Source organism: Myxine glutinosa, chromosome 1, assembly GCF_964187855.1.
Source record: "Myxine glutinosa chromosome 1, kmMyxGlut1.1, whole genome shotgun sequence".
Lineage (NCBI taxonomy): Eukaryota > Metazoa > Chordata > Myxini > Myxiniformes > Myxinidae > Myxine > Myxine glutinosa.
Window position 1 is genome coordinate 331,144,247 of NC_136261.1, and position 22,332 is coordinate 331,166,578.

Genomic DNA, 22,332 nt, shown 5'->3' on the forward strand with positions numbered 1-22,332 from the left:
GCACACACGCAGCAGACCCAAATGACTAATTATGAAAAGAAGACGTCATGCAGAGCACGACACTTGCAAAATCCACCCCCACCGCCCCAAAAAAGGTTGCCATTGATCCATCAAATTGTCCATTTCATCAAGATTAAAATTGACGATCTTGATCAAAGGTCGGATGAAAAGGATGTGAATTGCTGATTTTTTCAGATGAAAATTGATGATTTTAGAGGTTTGACCTTGAGTTAACCTTTGACCTTTTGACATCAAAAATAGTTGGTTTTCAAATTTAGTGACTCAATGTGCAAATGTTCTTCAATTTCCTCAAAGTCTTTGGGATGAACGATGACGTGTCGAGGTTGTTAAAAAGTAACAATCATGTCAGGAGTGGGATTTGACACCCACGCCTCCAGGAGAGACTGTGACCTTGAACGCAGAGCCTTGGACTGCTCAGCCATCCTGACTTTTTAGTTTCATGAAATGTCAGAATTATGGAAAGTATAATTATTCATAGTAGAGTGAAAATTATTTTGAGAAAAACAAGTTACACACCCGCAGCAGACCCAAACGACTAATTATAAAAAGAAGACGTCATGCAGAGCACGACACTTGCAAAATCCACCCCCACTGCCCCAAAAAAGGTTGCCATTGATCCATCAAATTGTCCATTTCATCAAGATTAAAATTGACGATCTTGATCAAAGGTCGGATGAAAAGGATGTGAATTGCTGATTTTTTCAGATGAAAATTGATGATTTTAGAGGTTTGACCTTGAGTTAACCTTTGACCTTTTGACCTCAAAAATAGTTGGTTTTCAAATTTAGTGACTCAAAGTGCAAATGTTCTTCAATTTCCTCAAAGTCTTTGGGATTAACGATGACGTGTCGAGGTTGTTAAGAATAACAATCATGTCAGGAGTGGGATTTGAACCCACGCCTCCAGGGGAGATTGCGACCTTGAACGCAGAGCCTTGGACTGCTCAGCCATCCTGACTTTTTAGTTTCATGAAATGTCAGACTTATGGAAAGTATAATTATTCATAGTAGAGTGAAAATTATTTTGAGAAAAACAAGTTACACACCCGCAGCAGACCCAAACGACTAATTATAAAAAGAAGACGTCATGCAGAGCACGACACTTGCAAAATCCACCCCCACCGCCCCAAAAAAGGTTGCCATTGATCCATCAAATTGTCCATTTCATCAAGATTAAAATTGACGATCTTTATCAAAGCTCGGGTTAACAGGATGTGAAGTGATGATTTTTTCAGATGAAAATTGATGATTTTAGAGGTTTGACCTTGAGTTAACCTTTGACCTTTTGACCTCAAAAATCGTTGGTTTTCAAATTTAGTGACTCAATGTGCAAATGTTCTTCAATTTCCTCAAAGTCTTTGGGATGGACGATGACGTCTCGAGGTTGTTAAAAATAATAATCATATCAGGAGTGGGATTTGAACCGAAGCCGCCAGAAGAGACTGCAGCCTGAACACAGCGCCTTAGACTGCTCAGCCATCCTGACTACATACTCATTAAGCGTCAGAATTATGGAAAGTATAATTATTCATAGTAGAGTGAAAATTATTTTGAGAAAGACAAGTTACACACCCGCAGCAGACCCAAACGACTAATTATAAAAAGAAGACGTCATGCAGAGCACGACACTTGCAAAATCCACCCCTAACGCCCCAAAAAAGGTTGCCATTGATCCATCAAATTGTCCATTTCAGCAAGATTAAAATTGACGATCTTGATCAAAGCTCGGGTTAACAGGATGCGAAGCGATGATTTTTCAGATGAAAATTGATGGTTTCAGAGGTTTGACCTTGAGTTTAGCTTTGGCCTTTTGACCTCAAAAATAGTTGGTTTTTCGATTTAGTGACTCAATGCGCAAATGTTCTTCCATTTCCTCAAAGTTTTTGGGATGAACGATGACGTCTCCAGGTTGTTAAAAATAATAATCATGTCAGGAGTGGGATTCAAACAAACGTCTCCAGAGGAGACTGCGACCTGAACGCAGCACCTGGGACCACTCGGCCATCCTGACTTCTTATTTCATGGGATGTCAGAATTATGGAAAGTATAATTATTCATAGTAGAGTGAAAATTATTTTGAGAAAAATAAGTTACACACCCGCAGCAGACCCAAACGACTAATTATAAAAAGCAGACGTCATGCAGAGCACGACACTTGCAAAATACACCCCCACCGCCCCAAAAAAGGTTGCCATTGATCCATCAAATTGTCCATTTCATCAAGATTAAAATTGACGATCTTGATCAAAGCTCAGGTTAACCGGATGTAAAGTGACGATTTTTCAGATGAAAATTGATGATTTTAGAGGTTTGACCTTGAGTTTACCTATGACCATTTGACCTCAAAAATAGTTGGTTTTCCAATTTAGTGACTCAATGTGCAAATGTTCTTCAATTTCCTCAAGGACTTTGGGATGAAAGATGACGTCTTGAGGTTGTTAAAAATAGCAATCATGTCAGGAGTGGGATTCGAACCCACGCCTCCAGAGGAGACTGTGACCTGAACGCAGCGCCTTGGACTGCTCGGCCATCCTGACCTCTTTGTTGCATGAAACGTCAGAATTATGGAAAGTATAATTATTCATTGTAGAGTGAAAATTATTTTGAGAAAAACAAGTTACACACCCGCAGCAGACCCAAACGACTAATTATAAAAAGAAGACGTCATGCAGAGCACGACACTTGCAAAATCCACCCCCACCGCCCCAAAAAAGGTTGCCATTGATCCATCAAATTGTCCATTTCATCAAGATTAAAATTGACGATCTTGATCAAAGCTCGGATTAATAGGATGTGAAGCGATGATTTTTTCAGATGAAAATTGATGATTTTAGAGGTTTGACCTTGAGTTAACCTTTGACCTTTTGACCTCAAAACGAGTTGGTTTTCAAATTTAGTGACTCAATGTGCAAATGTTCTTCAATTTCCTCAAAGTCTTTGGGATGAACGATGACGTCTCGAGGTTGTTAAAAATAACAATCATGTCAGGAGTGGGATTTGAACCCACGCCTCCAGAGGAGACTGCGACCTTAACGCAGCGCCTTAGACCGCTCGGCCATCCTGACTACATAGTCTCATCAAGCGTCAGAATTATGAAAAGTATCATTATTCATAGTAGAGTGAAAATTATTTTGAGAAAAACAAGTTGCACACACGCAGCAGACCCAAATGACTAATTATGAAAAGAAGACGTCATGCAGAGCACGACACTTGCAAAATCCACCCCCACCGCCCCAAAAAAGGTTGCCATTGATCCATCAAATTGTCCATTTCATCAAGATTAAAATTGACGATCTTGATCAAAGGTCGGATGAAAAGGATGTGAATTGCTGATTTTTTCAGATGAAAATTGATGATTTTAGAGGTTTGACCTTGAGTTAACCTTTGACCTTTTGACATCAAAAATAGTTGGTTTTCAAATTTAGTGACTCAATGTGCAAATGTTCTTCAATTTCCTCAAAGTCTTTGGGATGAACGATGACGTGTCGAGGTTGTTAAAAAGTAACAATCATGTCAGGAGTGGGATTTGACACCCACGCCTCCAGGAGAGACTGTGACCTTGAACGCAGAGCCTTGGACTGCTCAGCCATCCTGACTTTTTAGTTTCATGAAATGTCAGAATTATGGAAAGTATAATTATTCATAGTAGAGTGAAAATTATTTTGAGAAAAACAAGTTACACACCCGCAGCAGACCCAAACGACTAATTATAAAAAGAAGACGTCATGCAGAGCACGACACTTGCAAAATCCACCCCCACCGCCCCAAAAAAGGTTGCCATTGATCCATCAAATTGTCCATTTCATCAAGATTAAAATTGACGATCTTGATCAAAGGTCGGATGAAAAGGATGTGAATTGCTGATTTTTTCAGATGAAAATTGATGATTTTAGAGGTTTGACCTTGAGTTAACCTTTGACCTTTTGACCTCAAAAATAGTTGGTTTTCAAATTTAGTGACTCAAAGTGCAAATGTTCTTCAATTTCCTCAAAGTCTTTGGGATTAACGATGACGTGTCGAGGTTGTTAAGAATAACAATCATGTCAGGAGTGGGATTTGAACCCACGCCTCCAGGGGAGATTGCGACCTTGAACGCAGAGCCTTGGACTGCTCAGCCATCCTGACTTTTTAGTTTCATGAAATGTCAGACTTATGGAAAGTATAATTATTCATAGTAGAGTGAAAATTATTTTGAGAAAAACAAGTTACACACCCGCAGCAGACCCAAACGACTAATTATAAAAAGAAGACGTCATGCAGAGCACGACACTTGCAAAATCCACCCCCACCGCCCCAAAAAAGGTTGCCATTGATCCATCAAATTGTCCATTTCATCAAGATTAAAATTGACGATCTTTATCAAAGCTCGGGTTAACAGGATGTGAAGTGATGATTTTTTCAGATGAAAATTGATGATTTTAGAGGTTTGACCTTGAGTTAACCTTTGACCTTTTGACCTCAAAAATCGTTGGTTTTCAAATTTAGTGACTCAATGTGCAAATGTTCTTCAATTTCCTCAAAGTCTTTGGGATGGACGATGACGTCTCGAGGTTGTTAAAAATAATAATCATATCAGGAGTGGGATTTGAACCGAAGCCGCCAGAAGAGACTGCAGCCTGAACACAGCGCCTTAGACTGCTCAGCCATCCTGACTACATACTCATTAAGCGTCAGAATTATGGAAAGTATAATTATTCATAGTAGAGTGAAAATTATTTTGAGAAAGACAAGTTACACACCCGCAGCAGACCCAAACGACTAATTATAAAAAGAAGACGTCATGCAGAGCACGACACTTGCAAAATCCACCCCTAACGCCCCAAAAAAGGTTGCCATTGATCCATCAAATTGTCCATTTCAGCAAGATTAAAATTGACGATCTTGATCAAAGCTCGGGTTAACAGGATGCGAAGCGATGATTTTTCAGATGAAAATTGATGGTTTCAGAGGTTTGACCTTGAGTTTAGCTTTGGCCTTTTGACCTCAAAAATAGTTGGTTTTTCGATTTAGTGACTCAATGCGCAAATGTTCTTCCATTTCCTCAAAGTTTTTGGGATGAACGATGACGTCTCCAGGTTGTTAAAAATAATAATCATGTCAGGAGTGGGATTCAAACAAACGTCTCCAGAGGAGACTGCGACCTGAACGCAGCACCTGGGACCACTCGGCCATCCTGACTTCTTATTTCATGGGATGTCAGAATTATGGAAAGTATAATTATTCATAGTAGAGTGAAAATTATTTTGAGAAAAATAAGTTACACACCCGCAGCAGACCCAAACGACTAATTATAAAAAGCAGACGTCATGCAGAGCACGACACTTGCAAAATACACCCCCACCGCCCCAAAAAAGGTTGCCATTGATCCATCAAATTGTCCATTTCATCAAGATTAAAATTGACGATCTTGATCAAAGCTCAGGTTAACCGGATGTAAAGTGACGATTTTTCAGATGAAAATTGATGATTTTAGAGGTTTGACCTTGAGTTTACCTATGACCATTTGACCTCAAAAATAGTTGGTTTTCCAATTTAGTGACTCAATGTGCAAATGTTCTTCAATTTCCTCAAGGACTTTGGGATGAAAGATGACGTCTTGAGGTTGTTAAAAATAGCAATCATGTCAGGAGTGGGATTCGAACCCACGCCTCCAGAGGAGACTGTGACCTGAACGCAGCGCCTTGGACTGCTCGGCCATCCTGACCTCTTTGTTGCATGAAACGTCAGAATTATGGAAAGTATAATTATTCATTGTAGAGTGAAAATTATTTTGAGAAAAACAAGTTACACACCCGCAGCAGACCCAAACGACTAATTATAAAAAGAAGACGTCATGCAGAGCACGACACTTGCAAAATCCACCCCCACCGCCCCAAAAAAGGTTGCCATTGATCCATCAAATTGTCCATTTCATCAAGATTAAAATTGACGATCTTGATCAAAGCTCGGATTAATAGGATGTGAAGCGATGATTTTTTCAGATGAAAATTGATGATTTTAGAGGTTTGACCTTGAGTTAACCTTTGACCTTTTGACCTCAAAACGAGTTGGTTTTCAAATTTAGTGACTCAATGTGCAAATGTTCTTCAATTTCCTCAAAGTCTTTGGGATGAACGATGACGTCTCGAGGTTGTTAAAAATAACAATCATGTCAGGAGTGGGATTTGAACCCACGCCTCCAGAGGAGACTGCGACCTTAACGCAGCGCCTTAGACCGCTCGGCCATCCTGACTACATAGTCTCATCAAGCGTCAGAATTATGAAAAGTATCATTATTCATAGTAGAGTGAAAATTATTTTGAGAAAAACAAGTTGCACACACGCAGCAGACCCAAATGACTAATTATGAAAAGAAGACGTCATGCAGAGCACGACACTTGCAAAATCCACCCCCACCGCCCCAAAAAAGGATGCCATTGATCCATCAAATTGTCCATTTCATCAAGATTAAAATTGACGATCTTGATCAAAGGTCGGATGAAAAGGATGTGAATTGCTGATTTTTTCAGATGAAAATTGATGATTTTAGAGGTTTGACCTTGAGTTAACCTTTGACCTTTTGACCTCAAAAATAGTTGGTTTTCAAATTTAGTGACTCAATGTGCAAATGTTCTTCAATTTCCTCAAAGTCTTTGGGATGAACGATGACGTGTCGAGGTTGTTAAAAAGTAACAATCATGTCAGGAGTGGGATTTGACACCCACGCCTCCAGGAGAGACTGTGACCTTGAACGCAGAGCCTTGGACTGCTCAGCCATCCTGACTTTTTAGTTTCATGAAATGTCAGAATTATGGAAAGTATAATTATTCATAGTAGAGTGAAAATTATTTTGAGAAAAACAAGTTACACACCCGCAGCAGACCCAAACGACTAATTATAAAAAGAAGACGTCATGCAGAGCACGACACTTGCAAAATCCACCCCCACCGCCCCAAAAAAGGTTGCCATTGATCCATCAAATTGTCCATTTCATCAAGATTAAAATTGACGATCTTGATCAAAGGTCGGATGAAAAGGATGTGAATTGCTGATTTTTTCAGATGAAAATTGATGATTTTAGAGGTTTGACCTTGAGTTAACCTTTGACCTTTTGACCTCAAAAATAGTTGGTTTTCAAATTTAGTGACTCAAAGTGCAAATGTTCTTCAATTTCCTCAAAGTCTTTGGGATTAACGATGATGTGTCGAGGTTGTTAAGAATAACAATCATGTCAGGAGTGGGATTTGAACCCACGCCTCCAGGGGAGATTGCGACCTTGAACGCAGAGCCTTGGACTGCTCAGCCATCCTGACTTTTTAGTTTCATGAAATGTCAGACTTATGGAAAGTATAATTATTCATAGTAGAGTGAAAATTATTTTGAGAAAAACAAGTTACACACCCGCAGCAGACCCAAACGACTAATTATAAAAAGAAGACGTCATGCAGAGCACGACACTTGCAAAATCCACCCCCACCGCCCCAAAAAAGGTTGCCATTGATCCATCAAATTGTCCATTTCATCAAGATTAAAATTGACGATCTTTATCAAAGCTCGGGTTAACAGGATGTGAAGTGATGATTTTTTCAGATGAAAATTGATGATTTTAGAGGTTTGACCTTGAGTTAACCTTTGACCTTTTGACCTCAAAAATCGTTGGTTTTCAAATTTAGTGACTCAATGTGCAAATGTTCTTCAATTTCCTCAAAGTCTTTGGGATGGACGATGACGTCTCGAGGTTGTTAAAAATAATAATCATGTCAGGAGTGGGATTTGAACCCACGCCTCCAGAGGAGACTGTGACCTTAACGCAGCGCCTTAGACCGCTCGGCCATCCTGACTACATAGTCTCATTAAGCGTCAGAATTATGGAAAGTATCATTATTCATAGTAGAGTGAAAATTATTTTGAGAAAGACAAGTTACACACCCGCAGCAGACCCAAACGACTAATTTTAAAAAGAAGACACCATGCAGAGCACGACACTTACAAAGTACACCCCACCACCCCAAAAAAGGTTGCCATTGATCCATGAAATTGTCCATTTCATCAATATTAAAATTGACGATCTTGATCAAAGCTCGGGTTAACAGGATGTGAAGTGACGATTTTTCAGATGAAAATTGATGATCTCAGAGGTTTGACCTTGAGTTTAGCTTTGGCCTTTTGACCTCAAAAATAGTTGGTTTTTCGATTTAGTGACTCAATGCGCAAATGTTCTTCCATTTCCTCAAAGTTTTTGGGATGAACGATGACGTCTCGAGGTTGGTAAAAATAACAATCATGTCAGGAGTGGGATTTGAACCCACGCCTCCAGGAGAGACTGTGACCTTGAACGCAGAGCCTTGGACTGCTCAGCCATCCTGACTTTTTAGTTCCATGAAATGTCAGAATTATGGAAAGTATAATTATTCATAGTAGAGTGAAAATTATTTTGAGAAAAACAAGTTACACACCCGCAGCAGACCCAAACGACTAATTATAAAAAGAAGTCGTCATGCAGAGCACGACACTTGCAAAATCCACCCCCACCGCCCCAAAAAAGGTTGCCATTGATCCATCAAATTGTCCATTTCATCAAGATTAAAATTGACGATCTTGATCAAAGGTCGGATGAAAAGGATGTGAACTGCTGATTTTTTCAGATGAAAATTGATGATTTTAGAGGTTTGACCTTGAGTTAACCTTTGACCTTTTGACCTCAAAAATAGTTGGTTTTCAAATTTAGTGACTCAATGTGCAAATGTTCTTCAATTTCCTCAAAGTCTTTGGGATGAACGATGACGTGTCGAGGTTGTTAAAAATAACAATCATGTCAGGAGTGGGATTTGAACCCACGCCTCCAGGGGAGACTGTGACCTTGAACGCAGCACCTTGGACCGCTCGGCCATCCTGACTTCTTAGTCTCATGGAATGTCAGAATTATGGAAAGTATAATTATTCATAGTAGAGTGAAAATTATTTTGAGAAAAACAAGTTACACACCCGCAGCAGACCCAAACGACTATTTATAAAAAGCAGACGTCATGCAGAGCACGACACTTGCAAAATACACCCCCACCGCCCCAAAAAAGGTTGCCATTGATCCATCAAATTGTCCATTTCATCAAGATTAAAGTTGACGATCTTGATCAAAGCTCAGGTTAACCGGATGTAAAGTGACGATTTTTCAGATGAAAATTGATGATTTTAGAGGTTTGACCTTGAGTTAACCTTTGACCTTTTGACCTCAAAACGAGTTGGTTTTCAAATTTAGTGACTCATTGCGCAAATGTTCTTCAATTTCCTCAAAGTCTTTGGGATGAACGATGACGTCTCGAGGTTGTTAAAAATAATAATCATGTCAGGAGTGGGATTCAAACAAACGTCTCCAGAGGAGACTGCGACCTGAACGCAGCACCTTGGACCACTCGGCCATCCTGACTTCTTAGTCTCATGGAATGTCAGAATTATGGAAAGTATAATTATTCATAGTAGAGTGAAAATTATTTTGAGAAAAACAAGTTACACACCCGCAGCAGACCCAAACGACTAATTATAAAAAGCAGACGTCATGCAGAGCACGACACTTGCAAAATACACCCCCACCGCCCCAAAAAAGGTTGCCATTGATCCATCAAATTGTCCATTTCATCAAGATTAAAGTTGACGATCTTGATCAAAGCTCAGGTTAACCGGATGTAAAGTGACGATTTTTCAGATGAAAATTGATGATTTTAGAGGTTTGACCTTGAGTTTACCTATGACCATTTGACCTCAAAAATAGTTGGTTTTCCAATTTAGTGACTCAATGTGCAAATGTTCTTCAATTTCCTCAAGGACTTTGGGATGAACGATGACGTCTTGAGGTTGTTAAAAATAACAATCATGTCAGGAGTGGGATTCAAACCCACGCCTCCAGAGGAAGACTGCGACCTGAATGCAGCGCCTTGGACTGCTCGGCCATCCTGACTTCTTTGTTGCATGAAACGTCAGAATTATGGAAAGTATAATTATTCATTGTAGAGTGAAAATTATTTTGAGAAAAACAAGTTACACACCCGCAGCAGACCCAAACGACTAATTATAAAAAGAAGACGTCATGCAGAGCACGACACTTGCAAAATCCACCCCCACCGCCCCAAAAAAGGTTGCCATTGATCCATCAAATTGTCCATTTCATCAAGATTAAAATTGACGATCTTGATCAAAGCTCGGATTAATAGGATGTGAAGCGATGATTTTTTCAGATGAAAATTGATGATTTTCGAGGTTTGACCTTGAGTTAACATTTGACCTTTTGACCTCAAAACGAGTTGGTTTTCAAATTTAGTGACTCAATGTGCAAATGTTCTTCAATTTCCTCAAAGTCTTTGGGATGAACGATGACGTCTCGAGGTTGTTAAAAATAACAATCATGTCAGGAGTGGGATTTGAACCCACGCCTCCAGAGGAGACTGCGACCTTAACGCAGCGCCTTAGACCGCTCGGCCATCCTGACTACATAGTCTCATTAAGCGTCAGAATTATGGAAAGTATCATTATTCATAGTAGAGTGAAAATTATTTTGAGAAAAACAAGTTGCACACACGCAGCAGACCCAAATGACTAATTATGAAAAGAAGACGTCATGCAGAGCACGACACTTGCAAAATCCACCCCCACCGCCCCAAAAAAGGTTGCCATTGATCCATCAAATTGTCCATTTCATCAAGATTAAAATTGACGATCTTGATCAAAGGTCGGATGAAAAGGATGTGAATTGCTGATTTTTTCAGATGAAAATTGATGATTTTAGAGGTTTGACCTTGAGTTAACCTTTGACCTTTTGACCTCAAAAATAGTTGGTTTTCAAATTTAGTGACTCAATGTGCAAATGTTCTTCAATTTCCTCAAAGTCTTTGGGATGAACGATGACGTGTCGAGGTTGTTAAAAATAACAATCATGTCAGGAGTGGGATTTGAACCCACGCCTCCAGGAGAGACTGTGACCTTGAACGCAGAGCCTTGGACTGCTCAGCCATCCTGACTTTTTAGTTTCATGAAATGTCAGAATTATGGAAAGTATAATTATTCATAGTAGAGTGAAAATTATTTTGAGAAAAACAAGTTACACACCCGCAGCAGACCCAAACGACTAATTATAAAAAGAAGACGTCATGCAGAGCACGACACTTGCAAAATCCACCCCCACCGCCCCCAAAAAAGGTTGCCATTGATCCATCAAATTGTCCATTTCATCAAGATTAAAATTGACGATCTTTATCAAAGCTCGGGTTAACAGGATGTGAAGTGATGATTTTTTCAGATGAAAATTGATGATTTTAGAGGTTTGACCTTGAGTTAACCTTTGACCTTTTGATCTCAAAAATAGTTGGTTTTCAAATTTAGTGACTCAATGTGCAAATGTTCTTCAATTTCCTCAAAGTGTTTGGGATGAACGATGACGTCTCGAGGTTGTTAAAAATAATAATCATGTCAGGAGTGGGATTTGAACCCACGCCTCCAGAGGAGACTGCGACCTTAACGCAGCGCCTTAGACCGCTCGGCCATCCTGACTACATAGTCTCATTACGCGTCAGAATTATGGAAAGTATCATTATTCATAGTGGAGTGAAAATTATTTTGAGAAAGACAAGTTACACACCCGCAGCAGACCCAAACGACTAATTTTAAAAAGAAGACACCATGCAGAGCACGACACTGACAAAGTACACCCCACCACCCCAAAAAAGGTTGCCATTGATCCATCAAATTGTCCATTTCATCAATATTAAAATTGACGATCTTGATCAAAGCTCGGGTTAACAGGATGTGAAGTGACGAGTTTTCAGATGAAAATTGATGATCTCAGAGGTTTAGACCTTGAGTTTAGCTTTGGCCTTTTGACCTCAAAAATAGTTGGTTTTTCGATTTAGTGACTCAATGCGCAAATGTTCTTCCATTTCCTCAAAGTTTTTGGGATGAACGATGACGTCTCGAGGTTGTTAAAAATAACAACCATGTCAGGAGTGGGATTTGAACCCATGCCTCCAGGGGAGACTGTGACCTTGAGCGCAGCACCTTGGACCGCTCGGCCATCCTGACTTCTTAGTCTCATGGAATGTCAGAATTATGGAAAGTATAATTATTCATAGTAGAGTGAAAATTATTTTGAGAAAAACAAGTTACACACCCGCAGCAGACCCAAACGACTAATTATAAAAAGCAGACGTCATGCAGAACACGACACTTGCAAAATACACCCCCACCACCCCAAAAAAGGTTGCCATTGATCCATCAAATTGTCCATTTCATCAAGATTAAAGTTGACGATCTTGATCAAAGCTCAGGTTAACCGGATGTAAAGTGACGATTTTTCAGATGAAAATTGATGATTTTAGAGGTTTGACCTTGAGTTTACCTATGACCGTTTGACCTCAAAAATAGTTGGTTTTCCAATTTAGTGACTCAATGTGCAAATGTTCTTCAATTTCCGCAAGGACTTTGGGATGAACGATGACGTCTCGAGGTTGTTAAAAATAACAATCATATCAGGAGTGGGATTTGAACCGAAGCCGCCAGAAGAGACTGCAGCCTGAACGCAGCGCCTTAGACCGCTCAGCCATCCTGACTACAAACTCATTAAGCGTCAGAATTTTGGAAAGTATAATTATTCATAGTAGAGTGAAAATTATTTTGAGAAAGACAAGTTACACACCCGCAGCAGACCCAAACGACTAATTATAAAATGAAGACGTCATGCAGAGCACGACACTTGCAAAATCCACCCCCACCGCCCCAAAAAAGGTTGCCATTGATCCATCAAATTGTCCATTTCATCAAGATTAAAATTGACGATCTTGATCAAAGGTCGGATGAAAAGGATGTGAATTGCTGATTTTTTCAGATGAAAATTGATGATTTTAGAGGTTTGACCTTGAGTTAACCTTTGACCTTTTGACCTCAAAAATAGTTGGTTTTCAAATTTAGTGACTCAATGTGCAAATGTTCTTCAATTTCCTCAAAGTCTTTGGGATGAACGATGACGTGTCGAGGTTGTTAAAAATAACAATCATGTCAGGAGTGGGATTTGAACCCACGCCTCCAGGAAAGACTGTGACCTTGAACGCAGAGCCTTGGACTGCTCAGCCATCCTGACTTTTTAGTTTCATGAAATGTCAGAATTATGGAAAGTATAATTATTCATAGTAGAGTGAAAATTATTTTGAGAAAAACAAGTTACACACCCGCAGCAGACCCAAACGACTAATTATAAAAAGAAGACGTCATGCAGAGCACGACACTTGCAAAATCCACCCCCACCGCCCCAAAAAAGGTTGCCATTGATCCATCAAATTGTCCATTTCATCAAGATTAAAATTGACGATCTTGATCAAAGGTCGGATGAAAAGGATGTGAACTGCTGATTTTTTCAGATGAAAATTGATGATTTTAGAGGTTTGACCTTGAGTTAACCTTTGACCTTTTGACCTCAAAAATAGTTGGTTTTCAAATTTAGTGACTCAATGTGCAAATGTTCTTCAATTTCCTCAAAGTCTTTGGGATGAACGATGACGTGTCGAGGTTGTTAAAAATAACAATCATGTCAGGAGTGGGATTCGAACCCACACCTCCAGAGGAGACTGCGACCTGAACGCAGCGCCTTGGACCACTCGGCCATCCTGACCTCTTTGTCGCATGAAACGTCAGAATTATGGAAAGTATAATTATTCATTGTAGAGTGAAAATTATTTTGAGAAAAACAAGTTACACACCCGCAGCAGACCCAAACGACTAATTATAAAAAGAAGACGTCATGCAGAGCACGACACTTGCAAAATCCACCCCCACCGCCCCAAAAAAGGTTGCCATTGATCCATCAAATTGTCCATTTCATCAAGATTAAAATTGACGATCTTGATCAAAGCTCGGATTGATAGGATGTGAAGCGATGATTTTTTCAGATGAAAATTGATGATTTTAGAGGTTTGACCTTGAGTTAACATTTGACCTTTTGACCTCAAAACGAGTTGGTTTTCAAATTTAGTGACTCAATGTGCAAATGTTCTTCAATTTCCTCAAAGTCTTTGGGATGAACGATGACGTCTCGAGGTTGTTAAAAATAACAATAATGTCAGGAGTGGGATTTGAACCCACGCCTCCAGAGGAGACTGCGACCTTAATGCAGCGCCTTAGACTGCTTGGCCATCCTGACTACATAGTTTCATTAAGCGTCAGAATTATGGAAAGTATCATTATTCATAGTAGAGTGAAAATTATTTTGAGAAAAACAAGTTGCACACACGCAGCAGACCCAAATGACTAATTATGAAAAGAAGACGTCATGCAGAGCACGACACTTGCAAAATCCACCCCCACCACCCCAAAAAAGGTTGCCATTGATCCATCAAATTGTCCATTTCATCAAGATTAAAATTGACGATCTTGATCAAAGCTCGGATTGATAGGATGTGAAGCGATGATTTTTTCAGATGAAAATTGATGATTTTAGAGGTTTGACCTTGAGTTAACATTTGACCTTTTGACCTCAAAACGAGTTGGTTTTCAAATTTAGTGACTCAATGTGCAAATGTTCTTCAATTTCCTCAAAGTCTTTGGGATGAACGATGACGTCTCGAGGTTGTTAAAAATAATAATCATGTCAGGAGTGGGATTCAAACAAACGTCTCCAGAGGAGACTGCGACCTGAACACAGCACCTTGGACCACTCGGCCATCCTGACTTCTTAGTCTCATGGAATGTCAGAATTATGGAAAGTATAATTATTCATAGTAGAGTGAAAATTATTTTGAGAAAAACAAGTTACACACCCGCAGCAGACCCAAACGACTAATTATAAAAAGCAGACGTCATGCAGAGCACGACACTTGCAAAATACACCCCCACCGCCCCAAAAAAGGTTGCCATTGATCCATCAAATTGTCCATTTCATCAAGATTAAAGTTGACGATCTTGATCAAAGCTCAGGTTAACCGGATGTAAAGTGACGATTTTTCAGATGAAAATTGATGATTTTAGAGGTTTGACCTTGAGTTTACCTATGACCGTTTGACCTCAAAAATAGTTGGTTTTCCAATTTAGTGACTCAATGTGCAAATGTTCTTCAATTTCCTCAAGGACTTTGGGATGAACGATGACGTCTCGAGGTTGTTAAAAATAACAATCATGTCAGGAGTGGGATTCGAACCCACGCCTCCAGAGGAGACTGCGACCTGATCGCAGCGCCTTGGACTGCTCGGCCATCCTGACCTCTTTGTTGCATGAAACGTCAGAATTATGGAAAGTATAATTATTCATTGTAGAGTGAAAATTATTTTGAGAAAAACAAGTTACACACCCGCAGCAGACCCAAACGACTAATTATAAAAAGAAGACGTCATGCAGAGCACGACACTTGCAAAATCCACCCCCACCGCTCCAAAAAAGGTTGCCATTGATCCATCAAATTGTCCATTTCATCAAGATTAAAATTGACGATCTTGATCAAAGCTCGGATTAATAGGATGTGAAGCGATGATTTTTTCAGATGAAAATTGATGATTTTAGAGGTTTGAACTTGAGTTAACCTTTGACCTTTTGACCTCAAAACGAGTTGGTTTTCAAATTTAGTGACTCATTGTGCAAATGTTCTTCAATTTCCTCAAAGTCTTTGGGATGAACGATGACGTCTCGAAGTTGTTAAAAATAATAATCATATCAGGAGTGGGATTTGAACCGAAGCCGCCAGAAGAGACTGCAGCCTGAACGCAGCGCCTTAGACCGCTCAGCCATCCTGACTACAAACTCATTAAGCGTCAGAATTTTGGAAAGTATAATTATTCATAGTAGAGTGAAAATTATTTTGAGAAAGACAAGTTACACACCCGCAGCAGACCCAAACGACTAATTATAAAAAGAAGACGTCATGCAGAGCACGACACTTGCAAAATCCACCCCCACCGCCCCAAAAAAGGTTGCCATTGATCCATCAAATTGTCCATTTCATCAAGATTAAAATTGACGATCTTGATCAAAGGTCGGATGAAAAGGATGTGAATTGCTGATTTTTTCAGATGAAAATTGATGATTTTAGAGGTTTGACCTTGAGTTAACCTTTGACCTTTTGACCTCAAAAATAGTTGGTTTTCAAATTTAGTGACTCAATGTGCAAATGTTCTTCAATTTCCTCAAAGTCTTTGGGATGAACGATGACGTGTCGAGGTTGTTAAAAATAACAATCATGTCAGGAGTGGGATTTGAACCCACGCCTCCAGGAAAGACTGTGATGTTGAACGCAGAGCCTTGGACTGCTCAGCCATCCTGACTTTTTAGTTTCATGAAATGTCAGAATTATGGAAAGTATAATTATTCATAGTAGAGTGAAAATTATTTTGAGAAAAACAAGTTACACACCCGCAGCAGACCCAAACGACTAATTATAAAAAGAAGACGTCATGCAGAGCACGACACTTGCAAAATCCACCCCCACCGCCCCAAAAAAGGTTGCCATTGATCCATCAAATTGTCCATTTCATCAAGATTAAAATTGACGATCTTGATCAAAGGTCGGATGAAAAGGATGTGAACTGCTGATTTTTTCAGATGAAAATTGATGATTTTAGAGGTTTGACCTTGAGTTAACCTTTGACCTTTTGACCTCAAAAATAGTTGGTTTTCAAATTTAGTGACTCAATGTGCAAATGTTCTTCAATTTCCTCAAAGTCTTTGGGATGAACGATGACGTGTCGAGGTTGTTAAAAATAACAATCATGTCAGGAGTGGGATTCGAACCCACACCTCCAGAGGAGACTGCGACCTGAACGCAGCGCCTTGGACCACTCGGCCATCCTGACCTCTTTGTCGCATGAAACGTCAGAATTATGGAAAGTATAATTATTCATTGTGGAGTGAAAATTATTTTGAGAAAAACAAGTTACACACCCGCAGCAGACCCAAACGACTAATTATAAAAAGAAGACGTCATGCAGAGCACGACACTTGCAAAATACACCCCCACCGCCCCAAAAAAGGTTGCCATTGATCCATCAAATTGTCCATTTCATCAAGATTAAAATTGACGATCTTGATCAAAGCTCGGATTAATAGGATGTGAAGCGATGATTTTTTCAGATGAAAATTGATGATTTTAGAGGTTTGACCTTGAGTTAACCTTTGACCTTTTGACCTCAAAACGAGTTGGTTTTCAAATTTAGTGACTCATTGCGCAAATGTTCTTCAATTTCCTCAAAGTCTTTGGGATGAACGATGACGTCTCGAGGTTGTTAAAAGTAATAATCATGTCAGGAGTGGGATTCAAACAAACGTCTCCAGAGGAGACTGTGACCTGAACGCAGCACCTTGGACCACTCGGCCATCCTGACTTCTTAGTCTCATGGAATGTCAGAATTATGGAAAGTATAATTATTCAGAGTAGAGTGAAAATTATTTTGAGAAAAACAAGTTACACACCCGCAGCAGACCCAAACGACTAATTATAAAAAGCAGACGTCATGCAGAGCACGACACTTGCAAAATACACCCCCACCGCCCCAAAAAAGGTTGCCATTGATCCATCAAATTGTCCATTTCATCAAGATTAAAGTTGACGATCTTGATCAAAGCTCAGGTTAACCGGATGTAAAGTGACGATTTTTCAGATGAAAATTGATGATTTTAGAGGTTTGACCTTGAGTTTACCTATGACCATTTGACCTCAAAAATAGTTGGTTTTCCAATTTAGTGACTCAATGTGCAAATGTTCTTCAATTTCCTCAAGGACTTTGGGATGAACGATGACGTCTTGAGGTTGTTAAAAACAACAATCATGTCAGGAGTGGGATTCGAACCCACGCCTCCAGAGGAGAACTGTGACCTGAACGCAGCGCCTTGGACCGCTCGGCCATCCTGACTTCTTTATTGCATGAAACGTCAGAATTATGGAAAGTATAATTATTCATTGTAGAGTGAAAATTATTTTGAGAAAAACAAGTTACACACCCGCAGCAGACCCAAACGACTAATTATAAAAAGAAGACGTCATGCAGAGCACGACACTTGCAAAATCCACCCCCACCGCCCCAAAAAAGGTTGCCATTGATCCATCAAATTGTCCATTTCATCAAGATTAAAATTGACGATCTTGATCAAAGCTCGGATTAATAGGATGTGAAGCGATGATTTTTTCAGATGAAAATTGATGATTTTAGAGGTTTGACCTTGAGTTAACCTTTGACCTTTTGACCTCAAAACGAGTTGGTTTTCAAATTTAGTGACTCATTGCGCAAATGTTCTTCAATTTCCTCAAAGTCTTTGGGATGAACGATGACGTCTCGAGGTTGTTAAAAATAATAATCATGTCAGGAGTGGGATTCAAACAAACGTCTCCAGAGGAGACTGCGACCTGAACGCAGCACATTGGACCACTCGGCCATCCTGACTTCTTAGTCGCATGGAATGTCAGAATTATGGAAAGTATAATTATTCATAGTAGATTGAAAATTATTTTGAGAAAAACAAGTTACACACCCGCAGCAGACCCAAACGACTAATTATAAAAAGCAGACGTCATGCAGAGCATGACACTTGCAAAATACACCCCCACCGCCCCAAAAAAGGTTGCCATTGATCCATCAAATTGTCCATTTCATCAAGATTAAAGTTGACGATCTTGATCAAAGCTCAGGTTAACCGGATGTAAAGTGACGATTTTTCAGATGAAAATTGATGATTTTAGAGGTTTGACCTTGAGTTTACCTATGACCATTTGGCCTCAAAAATAGTTGGTTTTCCAATTTAGTGACTCAATGTGCAAATGTTCTTCAATTTCCTCAAGGACTTTGGGATGAACGATGACGTCTTGAGGTTCTTAAAAATAACGATCATGTCAGGAGTGGGATTCGAACCCATGCCTCCAGAGGAGAATCTGCGACCTGAACGCAGCACCTTGGACCGCTCGGCCATCCTGACTTCTTTGTTGCATGAAACGTCAGAATTATGGAAAGTATAATTATTCATTGTAGAGTGAAAATTATTTTGAGAAAAACAAGTTACACACCCGCAGCAGACCCAAACGACTAATTATAAAAAGAAGACGTCATGCAGAGCACGACACTTGCAAAATCCACCCCCACCGCCCCAAAAAAGGTTGCCATTGATCCATCAAATTGTCCATTTCATCAAGATTAAAATTGACGATCTTGATCAAAGCTCGGATTAATAGGATGTGAAGCGATGATTTTTTCAGATGAAAATTGATGATTTTAGAGGTTTGACCTTGAGTTAACCTTTGACCTTTTGACGTCAAAACGAGTTGGTTTTCAAATTTAGTGACTCAATGTGCAAATGTTCTTCAATTTGCTCAAAGTCTTTGGGATGAACGATGACGTGTCGAGGTTGTTAAAAATAACAATCATGTCAGGAGTGGGATTTGAACCCACGCCTCCAGGAGAGACTGTGACCTTGAACGCAGAGCCTTGGACTGCTCAGCCATCCTGACTTTTTAGTTTCATGAAATGTCAGAATTATGGAAAGTATAATTATTCATAGTAGAGTGAAAATTATTTTGAGAAAAACAAGTTACACACCCGCAGCAGACCCAAACGACTAATTATAAAAAGAAGACGTCATGCAGAGCACGACACTTGCAAAATCCACCCCCACCGCCCCAAAAAAGGTTGCCATTGATCCATCAAATTGTCCATTTCATCAAGATTAAAATTGACGATCTTGATCAAAGGTCGGATGAAAAGGATGTGAACTGCTGATTTTTTCAGATGAAAATTGATGATTTTAGAGGTTTGACCTTGAGTTAACCTTTGACCTTTTGACCTCAAAAATAGTTGGTTTTCAAATTTAGTGACTCAATGTGCAAATGTTCTTCAATTTCCTCAAGGACTTTGGGATGAACGATGACGTCTCGAGGTTGTTAAAAATAGCAATCATGTCAGGAGTGGGATTCGAACCCACGCCTCCAGGGGAGACTGTGACCTTGAACGCAGCACCTTGGACCGCTCGGCCATCCTGACTTCTTAGTCTCATGGAATGTCAGAATTATGGAAAGTATAATTATTCATAGTAGAGTGAAAATTATTTTGAGAAAAACAAGTTACACACCCGCAGCAGACCCAAACGACTAATTATAAAAAGCAGACGTCATGGAGAGCACGACACTTGCAAAATACACCCCCACCGCCCCAAAAAAGGTTGCCATTGATCCATCAAATTGTCCATTTCATCAAGATTAATGTTGACGATCTTGATCAAAGCTCAGGTTAACCGGATGTAAAGTGACGATTTTTCAGATGAAAATTGATGATTTTAGAGGTTTGACCTTGAGTTTACCTATGACCGTTTGACCTCAAAAATAGTTGGTTTTCCAATTTAGTGACTCAATGTGCAAATGTTCTTCAATTTCCTCAAGGACTTTGGGATGAACGATGACGTCTCGAGGTTGTTAAAAATAGCAATCATGTCAGGAGTGGGATTCGAACCCACGCCTCCAGAGGAGACTGCGACCTGAACGCAGCGCCTTGGACCACTCGGCCATCCTGACCTCTTTGTCGCATGAAACGTCAGAATTATGGAAAGTATAATTATTCATTGTAGAGTGAAAATTATTTTGAGAAAAACAAGTTACACACCCGCAGCAGACCCAAACGACTAATTATAAAAAGCAGACGTCATGCAGAGCACGACACTTGCAAAATACACCCCCACCGCCCCAAAAAAGGTTGCCATTGATCCATCAAATTGTCCATTTCATCAAGATTAAAGTTGACGATCTTGATCAAAGCTCAGGTTAACCGGATGTAAAGTGACGATTTTTCAGATGAAAATTGATGATTTTAGAGGTTCGACCTTGAGTTTACCTATGACCATTTGACCTCAAAAATAGTTGGTTTTCCAATTTAGTGACTCAATGTGCAAATGTTCTTCAATTTCCTCAAGGACTTTGGGATGAACGATGACGTCTTGAGGTTGTTAAAAATAACAATCATGTCAGGAGTGGGATTCGAACCCACGCCTCCAGAGGAGAACTGCGACCTGAACGCAGCGCCTTGTACCGCTCAGCCATCCTGACCTCTTTGTTGCATGAAACGTCAGAATTATGGAAAGTATAATTATTCATTGTAGAGTGAAAATTATTTTGAGAAAAACAAGTTACACACCCACAGCAGACCCAAACGACTAATTATAAAAAGAAGACGTCATGCAGAGCACGACACTTGCAAAATCCACCCCCACCGCCCCAAAAAAGGTTGCCATTGATCCATCAAATTGTCCATTTCATCAAGATTAAAATTGACGATCTTGATCAAAGCTCGGATTAATAGGATGTGAAGCGATGATTTTTTCAGATGAAAATTGATGATTTTAGAGGTTTGACCTTGAGTTAACCTTTGACCTTTTGACCTCAAAACGAGTTGGTTTTCAAATTTAGTGACTCAATGTGCAAATGTTCTTCAATTTCCTCAAAGTCTTTGGGATGAACGATGACGTCTCGAGGTTGTTAAAAATAACAATCATGTCAGGAGTGGGATTTGAACCCACGCCTCCAGAGGAGACTGCAACCTTAACGCAGCGCCTTAGACCGCTCGGCCATCCTGACTACAAAGTCTCATTAAGCGTCAGAATTATGGAAAGTATCATTATTCATAGTAGAGTGAAAATTATTTTGAGAAAAACAAGTTGCACACACGCAGCAGACCCAAATGACGAATTATGAAAAGAAGACGTCATGCAGAGCACGACACTTGCAAAATCCACCCCCACCGCCCCAAAAAAGGTTGCCATTGATCCATCAAATTGTCCATTTCATCAAGATTAAAAATGACGATCTTGATCAAAGGTCGGATGAAAAGGATGTGAATTGCTGATTTTTTCAGATGAAAATTGATGATTTTAGAGGTTTGACCTTGAGTTAACCTTTGACCTTTTGACCTCAAAAATAGTTGGTTTTCAAATTTAGTGACTCAATGTGCAAATGTTCTTCAATTTCCTCAAAGTCTTTGGGATGAACGATGACGTGTCGAGGTTGTTAAAAATAACAATCATTTCAGGAGTGGGATTTGAACCCACGCCTCCAGGGGAGACTGTGACCTTGAACGCAGAGCCTTGGACTGCTCAGCCATCCTGACTTTTTAGTTTCATGAAATGTCAGAATTATGGAAAGTATAATTATTCATAGTAGAGTGAAAATTATTTTGAGAAAAACAAGTTACACACCCGCAGCAGACCCAAACGACTAATTATAAAAAGAAGACGTCATGCAGAGCACGACACTTGCAAAATCCACCCCCACCGCCCCAAAAAAGGTTGCCATTGATCCATCAAATTGTCCATTTCATCAAGATTAAAATTGACGATCTTGATC

At 39.7% G+C, this 22,332-nt stretch overlaps 19 non-coding genes across 19 annotated transcripts; all 19 read right to left on the minus strand.

The window, feature by feature from the left end:
• Positions 1-2,474: 2,474 nt before the first annotated feature.
• Positions 2,475-2,557, minus strand: TRNAL-CAG (transfer RNA leucine (anticodon CAG)). Its single transcript has one exon. It is a non-coding gene; the product is annotated as a tRNA-Leu (tRNA).
• Positions 2,558-3,002: 445 nt separating this feature from the next.
• Positions 3,003-3,085, minus strand: TRNAL-AAG (transfer RNA leucine (anticodon AAG)). The gene has a single exon. It is a non-coding gene; the product is annotated as a tRNA-Leu (tRNA).
• A 2,556-nt stretch (positions 3,086-5,641) lies between these two features.
• TRNAL-CAG (transfer RNA leucine (anticodon CAG)) lies at positions 5,642-5,724 on the minus strand. Its single transcript has one exon. It is a non-coding gene; the product is annotated as a tRNA-Leu (tRNA).
• A 445-nt stretch (positions 5,725-6,169) lies between these two features.
• TRNAL-AAG (transfer RNA leucine (anticodon AAG)) lies at positions 6,170-6,252 on the minus strand. Its single transcript has one exon. It is a non-coding gene; the product is annotated as a tRNA-Leu (tRNA).
• A 1,505-nt stretch (positions 6,253-7,757) lies between these two features.
• Positions 7,758-7,840, minus strand: TRNAL-AAG (transfer RNA leucine (anticodon AAG)). The gene has a single exon. It is a non-coding gene; the product is annotated as a tRNA-Leu (tRNA).
• Positions 7,841-8,812: 972 nt separating this feature from the next.
• Positions 8,813-8,896, minus strand: TRNAL-CAA (transfer RNA leucine (anticodon CAA)). Its single transcript has one exon. It is a non-coding gene; the product is annotated as a tRNA-Leu (tRNA).
• A 1,500-nt stretch (positions 8,897-10,396) lies between these two features.
• On the minus strand, positions 10,397-10,479 carry TRNAI-AAU (transfer RNA isoleucine (anticodon AAU)). The gene has a single exon. It is a non-coding gene; the product is annotated as a tRNA-Leu (tRNA).
• A 975-nt stretch (positions 10,480-11,454) lies between these two features.
• TRNAL-AAG (transfer RNA leucine (anticodon AAG)) lies at positions 11,455-11,537 on the minus strand. The gene has a single exon. It is a non-coding gene; the product is annotated as a tRNA-Leu (tRNA).
• Positions 11,538-11,981: 444 nt separating this feature from the next.
• Positions 11,982-12,065, minus strand: TRNAL-CAG (transfer RNA leucine (anticodon CAG)). Its single transcript has one exon. It is a non-coding gene; the product is annotated as a tRNA-Leu (tRNA).
• Positions 12,066-13,564: 1,499 nt separating this feature from the next.
• TRNAL-CAG (transfer RNA leucine (anticodon CAG)) lies at positions 13,565-13,647 on the minus strand. The gene has a single exon. It is a non-coding gene; the product is annotated as a tRNA-Leu (tRNA).
• Positions 13,648-14,092: 445 nt separating this feature from the next.
• Positions 14,093-14,175, minus strand: TRNAL-AAG (transfer RNA leucine (anticodon AAG)). Its single transcript has one exon. It is a non-coding gene; the product is annotated as a tRNA-Leu (tRNA).
• A 972-nt stretch (positions 14,176-15,147) lies between these two features.
• Positions 15,148-15,230, minus strand: TRNAL-AAG (transfer RNA leucine (anticodon AAG)). The gene has a single exon. It is a non-coding gene; the product is annotated as a tRNA-Leu (tRNA).
• Positions 15,231-16,730: 1,500 nt separating this feature from the next.
• TRNAL-AAG (transfer RNA leucine (anticodon AAG)) lies at positions 16,731-16,813 on the minus strand. The gene has a single exon. It is a non-coding gene; the product is annotated as a tRNA-Leu (tRNA).
• A 972-nt stretch (positions 16,814-17,785) lies between these two features.
• Positions 17,786-17,869, minus strand: TRNAL-CAG (transfer RNA leucine (anticodon CAG)). The gene has a single exon. It is a non-coding gene; the product is annotated as a tRNA-Leu (tRNA).
• Positions 17,870-18,841: 972 nt separating this feature from the next.
• Positions 18,842-18,926, minus strand: TRNAL-AAG (transfer RNA leucine (anticodon AAG)). Its single transcript has one exon. It is a non-coding gene; the product is annotated as a tRNA-Leu (tRNA).
• A 974-nt stretch (positions 18,927-19,900) lies between these two features.
• TRNAL-AAG (transfer RNA leucine (anticodon AAG)) lies at positions 19,901-19,984 on the minus strand. Its single transcript has one exon. It is a non-coding gene; the product is annotated as a tRNA-Leu (tRNA).
• Positions 19,985-20,428: 444 nt separating this feature from the next.
• Positions 20,429-20,511, minus strand: TRNAL-CAG (transfer RNA leucine (anticodon CAG)). Its single transcript has one exon. It is a non-coding gene; the product is annotated as a tRNA-Leu (tRNA).
• Positions 20,512-20,955: 444 nt separating this feature from the next.
• Positions 20,956-21,039, minus strand: TRNAL-CAG (transfer RNA leucine (anticodon CAG)). Its single transcript has one exon. It is a non-coding gene; the product is annotated as a tRNA-Leu (tRNA).
• A 445-nt stretch (positions 21,040-21,484) lies between these two features.
• TRNAL-AAG (transfer RNA leucine (anticodon AAG)) lies at positions 21,485-21,567 on the minus strand. The gene has a single exon. It is a non-coding gene; the product is annotated as a tRNA-Leu (tRNA).
• Positions 21,568-22,332: the final 765 nt, after the last annotated feature.